General features: G+C 45.6%; 1 non-coding gene across 1 annotated transcript; it reads left to right on the forward strand.

Moving 5' to 3' along the window:
- Positions 1-266: 266 nt before the first annotated feature.
- On the forward strand, positions 267-339 carry TRNAG-CCC (transfer RNA glycine (anticodon CCC)). Its single transcript has one exon. It is a non-coding gene; the product is annotated as a tRNA-Gly (tRNA).
- The last annotated feature ends 6,567 nt before the right edge of the window (positions 340-6,906 follow it).

Consider the following 6,906-nt stretch of genomic DNA (forward strand, 5'->3'; position numbering starts at 1 on the left):
ACCGATCACCCACAGCCGGCCCCCAAGCTCTGCATCCACTTCCTTGGTTCCCAGTTGGGAAAACCAATATCTGCTCCTTTAGTAATATATTTCCTCGCTCATTCTATGACAGAGGCAGATAACAGCTCACAATGGGGCAGAAGAGGATTTAGCAGAATAAACATTTAACAATATTTGAAACATTTATTCAACTTGAGTGCCTTTTATATGTTCGGCTTTACAATAAGAGCTTAGATAGATTTTGTTTTAAGAGTCAACCTGGGACTTCCCTGGTGGTCCAGTGGCTAACACTCTGCACTCCCAATGCAGGGGGCCCAGGTTCAATCCCTGGTCAGGGAACTAGATCCCACATGCCATGACTAAGAGTCCTCATACTACAACTAAGACCTGGTGCAGCCAAATAAATATTTTTTTAAAAGGGTCAACTTTTCCATTCTAATGGGGATAATAGCCAGGAAAGCAGATAATTAGCAAACTAATGATCTGAGAAGGGCTACAGCCATACATGGCCTTCTGATAGCCCCATCTTTTAAAGGCTTGGCCCTTGGCCCAGATGACCCCTAACTGGAAGCTCTTCAAGAGCACAGTCTCTGAGTTACCCGAGTATCTGTTGCTCTGCACGGTAATGACTTCTTGGGACAGGCCATTGCCACGTTGGCAGGGTCTTCCTAGTCTCAGGCTGGAAATTCTGTGTGTCATAGTTGTGTCAGTTAGTGTGCTTTGGGGGAAACCTGGGTTTGATTAGGAGAGAGAAAAGAGCACAGGGTCCTGGGGAGATATCATGGGTTAATCGTGTCCTCCCAGAAAAGATGTGTTGAAATCCTACCCCCGGCCCCCTCCCTTCTCCGGCCCCACCTCACAATGTGACCTTATTTGGAAATAGGGTCCTTGCAGACGGAATTAGCTAAGTTAAGGGCGTACTGGCGTTAGGTGGACCCTGTTCTAACGTGACTGGAGTTCTCATTCGAAGAGGAGAGAGCCACGTGAGGACAGAGACAGAACGGGAGATGCTATGTCACTACAAAGAGCGCCTGGAGTCATGCCCCTGCTGCCCAAGGACGGCCAGGAGTGATGCCCCTGCTGGCCAAGGACGGCCAGCAAATCTCAAGAAGCTGGGAGAGGCGAGGAAGGACCCATCTCCGCAGGTTTCAGAGGTGCCCGGATTTTGGATTTCTAGCCTCCAAAACTGTGGGAGAACATGTTTCCATTGTTTTAAGCCTCCCTTCACCCCCCCCTGCCCAGTTTGTGGCGACTTGCTCCAGCAGCTCTAGGAAACTCAAACAGCAGACAACCAGTAACCTCCCATATTCAGCAGATAATGAAACATGCTCTCTGGTGGTCCAGTGGATGCAACTCTGTGCTTCCAAGGCAAAAGGCGTGGGTTCAATCCCTGGTCAGGGAACTCAGCTTCCACAGGCCAGGCAGAATCCACTAAGATTCCACAGGCCATGCAGATCCACTAAAAGATTTTATTTTTTTAGTTATTAAAAAATTAAACAAAAAAAATGAATTGGGGACAGAATTGAAATTAAAATGTCCGCCTGAGGGAGCTCTAGAGCCTTCGCTCCCTCTTTCCTATTTTGACTCTAGCCTAGATGAGGGATGAATAATAGCTGTTTTCCAGGGGTGACTCTCTTAATCACCTTTCAAAATGATTTTGCTTATTTTCAGTTTCTGTTCTATTGAAATATGGATTCAGACAACGAGTGCCTTTATCGCATGGCAGGCTTTTGACCCGAGGTGTTTGGTTAAAAGGGCAGGACTCTGAGGGCGACAGACGCTGACTGACCCGCTAACCCACTGTGACTATCCTAGTCAGGGCTGGGCGCTGGGCCAGTGTGATTGATGGCAGCTTTAGTGCAGAAGACTTGTCTGTGCTGCCTGCAGCTTTTGACCATGGGGTATTCCCAGGGGACAGGAAGAGCTTTTGGGGGGTATTTTTTCAGGGGACAGGAAGCCACCAATCTACTATTCTTTGGAAATTACTATCTGGACTGACAGCAGAGATGTTTTCTCAGTCTGTCCAGTACTTCCTGCCAAGCCTCTGTGGTGTTTGATTTTCTTAGCCACTCACTTCTTGAAGCTCTGGTGGCTGTCAGTGTGGTTCCCAGACCACCACCACCAGCAGCATGTGAAAACTTGTTAGAAACACACATTTTCAGGCCCAGGCCCAGACCCACTGGACTGGAAATTCTGCAGGGGGTTGGGGGCCACCCGAGAAGCTGAGGTTAAATGAGCCATCGAGGGAACTCTGAAGCTCTCTGATTGTCTGAAAACCAAGGGTTATCTGTTGCCATTTGCTTAGAGCCTTGTCTTAAGGGACTTATCAATCTTTCTAGCTGCTTCTTCACTTCCGTAACATCTTAAAGAAAGACCACAATGAATTTTTTGGTCAACCCAGTACATATTGACTCATTGGGAAAAAACCTGATGATGGGAAAGATGGAGGGCAAGAGGAGAAGGGAGCGACAGAGGATGAGATGGTTGGATGGTGTCATCAACACATTGGACATGAGTATGAGCAAACTCCGGGAGATAGTGAAGGACAGGGAAGCCTGGCGTGCTGCTGGCCATAGGGTGGCAAAGAGTCAACTTCGCAACTGAACAACGAACAACAATACATATAGTTTTGGGCTCTTGGTCTCATTCTGATTTTGTTTTTCTCTCCACACCATGACCTACTCATGCAGCTGTATGAACCTCTTGTTCATTGCTAACTGCCTTGCAACCCCCATGGCATGCACCCAGCACGATTGGTCTGTCCTTCCCTTTGATATGACTGGTCTGACTCCAACAGCCTGCTCCCACAAACTGCTAGGATGCATCCTGTACACCTTCTCTTCCAGACTGGGGTAAACTTCCTGAGTTGCATGCAGGCGTGGGATTTCAGGCTCGTGGGGTGTACACATAGGAGGTTTGCTGAGCTCTGCTCAGCTAGCTGCTCTCCAGAAGACGGCGGAGTCTACCTGCCCATCTGTGTTGCCTGCTAATTTTCATCTCCTTAGATCTTTCTCAACAATTGCTATCATCTGACTTTCTAATTTTTCCTATGGTGTGGGTGTACAAGGGGAATCTCCTTTTACATAATTTGCATTTCTCTAACAGTGAGGTTGGGTTTCCCTGGTGGCTCAGTGGCAAAGAACCTGCCTGCTAATGCAGGAGATGCAGCTTTGATCCCTGGGTCAGGAAGATCCCTTAGAGTAGGAAATGGCAACCCATTTCAGTGTTCTTGCCTGGGAAACCCCATGGACATAGGAGCCTGTTGGGCCACAGTCCATGGGTTGCAAGAGTTGGACATGACTTAGCGACTAAACAATAGTGAGAGTGAGCGTGTCTTCATATTTCCCCTTTTATATCCTTGGCCCATTGTTCTACCGGATTTCTGACATTTTTGGTTAATTTCCTTGCATATTCTAAATAAGACGTCAACTTTACTGTAAAGGCCCAGACAGTATTTTAGGCTTTGCTGGCTCTATGTTCTCTGCTGCACCAATTCAACTGTGCTGCTGTAGCATGTAGCAGCCATAGATGGTGCATAGTGAATGAGTGGGGCTGTGTTCCAGTAAAGATTTACCTACAAAACAGGTGGCAAAGCTGAATCTGGCCTGTGAACCACGGTTTTGTCGATCTCTATTCTAGATGTGACTTCCTTGTTGGATTTTGACATCACAGTTCTCTTCTCCTGCTGGCTGTGGTGTCCTTGGTTGATTATTTCATTTTGATGAGTTCAAACCCATCTGTTTTTGTCTCACAGTTTAGAATTTAAGAAGTTCTTCTCAACCTCAAGATAACAAATGTATCTGATCTTTTTTTTCTCTTGGTTTTATGTTTTTCGTTCATTTGTTCAGTCACTAAGTCATGTCTGACTCTTTGCAACCCCATGGTCTGTAGCCCACCAGGCTCCTCTGTCCCTGGGATTTCCCAGGCAAGAATACTGGAGTGGGTTGCTGTTTCATTCTCCAGGGGATCTTCCCAGATCAGGGATCAAACCCACGTCTCCTGCATTGGTTTGTGGATTCTTTACCACTGAGCCACTATGGAAGCCCTTTATATTTTTATCTTTCACACTTTAGACTATCCAAAATTGACCCTTATGTGTGGTGTCTATTTTTCTCTATATAGTAAACTGGTTTCCTAACACCATGGATTTGTGGTGTTGAGAATCATACATCAGTTCCCATATGTAAATGAATCTGTTTTCATTCTGTCCCACCAGCTTATTTATCTGTTCCTCTGCCAACACCACACTGTTTTTGGGGTTTTGTCCTGTTTTGTTTTTTTCACTGTGGCTTTGTAGTCGATCTTCATATCTCACAGTGTGATTCTTGTCATGTTTCCTTTCAAGAGCCCATGAATCCACGTCTGTTTCAACAATGCAGACTTTATGCCTTTTCTGCTGCCATTTGGCTTCAAGGCCTTTATAGGAAGAAGCATGAAATATGAAGTCAGGCAAGCTCTAAGAGTCAATTCCCTATTGAATGCTGTTCAGCTACTATTTCTTGAATACCTGCTGATTTAGGACTCTCAGTTTCAGGAGCCCCAAACCCAGCTCAAACTACATTAATTAAAAATGTAGACCCAGGGTTTCTCTCTCTGCAGATATTTCCCTTAGAATAATGTTGTTAATCAGTTCCAAAACCTCTTCAACTTGTTTCTTGAGAGGACAAGGTTAGAATCTGGGTTTCTAACACCATTTTTGAGGCTCTTACTGCTGAAGAAATAAGCAAGAAATTTTTTCCATAGTGCATTAGAACAGAGATGTTAAAACTGATTCTTGAAGCATGCTTTAAATTTATCTAAAACAATGATTACTTGAACAGTTTAAATACAAATGTGTGTTCAAATCAGTATTGATCTGTAATTATTATATTTTGCACATATCACCCTTTTAACATGTGCCTAACACCATTACTTAATTTTTTTTCTAATGTAAAAATATTATTGCCTATAAAGGTTTTCCAGAGCCAAATGATGGCAGTGAAAAATTCTTTGGAGGTTACATGAGAAAATTTATTGGAGGAGATTCCCTGGCGGTCCATTGGTTAGGATTCCATGCTTCACTGCTAACGGCACAGGTTTGATCTCTGGTTGGGGAACTAAAATTAATTGGAAAAATAGGTTTGGATTATGCCAGAACCGCATGGACTGAGGAGCCTGGCGGGCTACAGTTCATAGAGTCGCAAAGAGTCGGACACGACTGAAGCAACTGAGCACAAGTATATGCCATTTCTAAAGTCAACTATTACAGAATCCTCGATAATATGTTTTGAACTGACTTTGTCTCAGAACTGTTACATAATACATACATTAACCAGGAAAAAAAAATATATATATATATATAGGGAGTTCCCTGGTGTCAGTTCAGTTCAGTTCAGTCACTCAGTCGTGTCTGACTCCCTGTGACCCCATGGACTGCACCACACCAGGCTTCTCCATCACCAACTCTCAGAGCTTACTCAAACTCATGTCCATCGCGTTGGTGATGCCATCCAACCATCTCATCCTCTGTCGTCCCCTTTTCCTCCCTGGTCTAGTGGTTAGAATTTGGCACTTTCACTGCTGTGGCCCAGGTTCAATTCCTGGTCAGGAAGCAGATCCTGTAAGCTGTGCAGGCAAAAGAAAAAAGTAAATATATATATGTATATATTTATACACACACACATGCAAACACCGGCTCATGTAACTGGAAAGTCCAGTAGATGGCTCTGTTAGATCTAGGGGTTCAAACAATATCACTGGGGCTCTCTCTCTCCTTCTATCTGCACCTCTCATCTCTACTACCTGCATTCTCAGGCAACTTCTTTCCCCACAGCAGCCTAACTGAACTGAAACATTCACTCAGTTGTGCCCAACTGTTCAGGACACCATGGACTGGGGCCCACCATGCCCTCCTGTCCATGGGATTCTCCAAGCAATAATACTGGAATGAGTTGCCATTCCCTTCTCCAGGGAATCTTCCCAACCCAGGTCTCCCACACTGCAGGAAGATTCTTTACCATCTGAGCCACCTTCAATATATTCAAGACTTGTAGTGTCTTTATTGTTCCTAATATTAGAAAAGACACTTTTCTCATCAAACACTCATATCCACCCCACCAAAGTGGACTCTGATTGTCTGATTGGGTGAATCACGGGGGCAGAGAAGGTGGTCACGTGCATGACAGCCCCTTGGATTTCAGGGGAGGGGCGTTCCCAAAAGAGAGGCTGGGCAGACCAAGAAGTCCATCTGCTCTCCGCCTGCCCTGTTTCCACAATCCTGACAGCCCTGAACACTGCTGCGGGGGAGGACATTCAGGCTCAAAGAGTTTGTGTCACTTGGAAGAACCCCACGACCTGCAAGAAGCCAAGCCAGGACTAGCGATCCGGTCTGTCTGCCCTGTTAGTCTCTCCTCTACCCTACACGCCCTTGTGACTGTACTGCTGTCGCTTCAAACCCACCATGGCGCCAAGTGAGCTCATTGTTTTTCCTAAAATCATATCTGAAGTCCCCCCAAAGATACCGCCATTTCCTGTCTGCAGGTGTGAGATTCTGCTATCTCCTTCCTTGAGTCAGACTGGCCTTTCATCCTCACGGCCAATCGTCAGTCTCTTCCCTCTTCCTGTGCCTGCCACCTCCACGCTTGCTCCGGGCTCATCGTCTGACATCCAGATGATGATCCTGTCTCTTTCCCATCCCAGTCCGTCCTGCACACAGCCACATGTTAAACTCCCTAAAGTGTAGTTTCTTTTTTAAAAAAAAGGTTTTAAAATATTTAACTAGATGCACCAGATCTTAGTTGAGGCATGCAGGTTCTTAGTTACAGCATGTGGTATCTAGGTCCCTGACCAGGGAGCGAACCTGCATGATTCCCCTGCATTGGGAGTGTGGAGTCTTAACTGCTGGATCACCATGGAAGTCCCTAGGTT

This window comes from Giraffa tippelskirchi, chromosome 12 (genome assembly GCF_054371585.1).
Source record: "Giraffa tippelskirchi isolate mGirTip1 chromosome 12, T2T-mGirTip1v1.2.pri, whole genome shotgun sequence".
Lineage (NCBI taxonomy): Eukaryota > Metazoa > Chordata > Mammalia > Artiodactyla > Giraffidae > Giraffa > Giraffa tippelskirchi.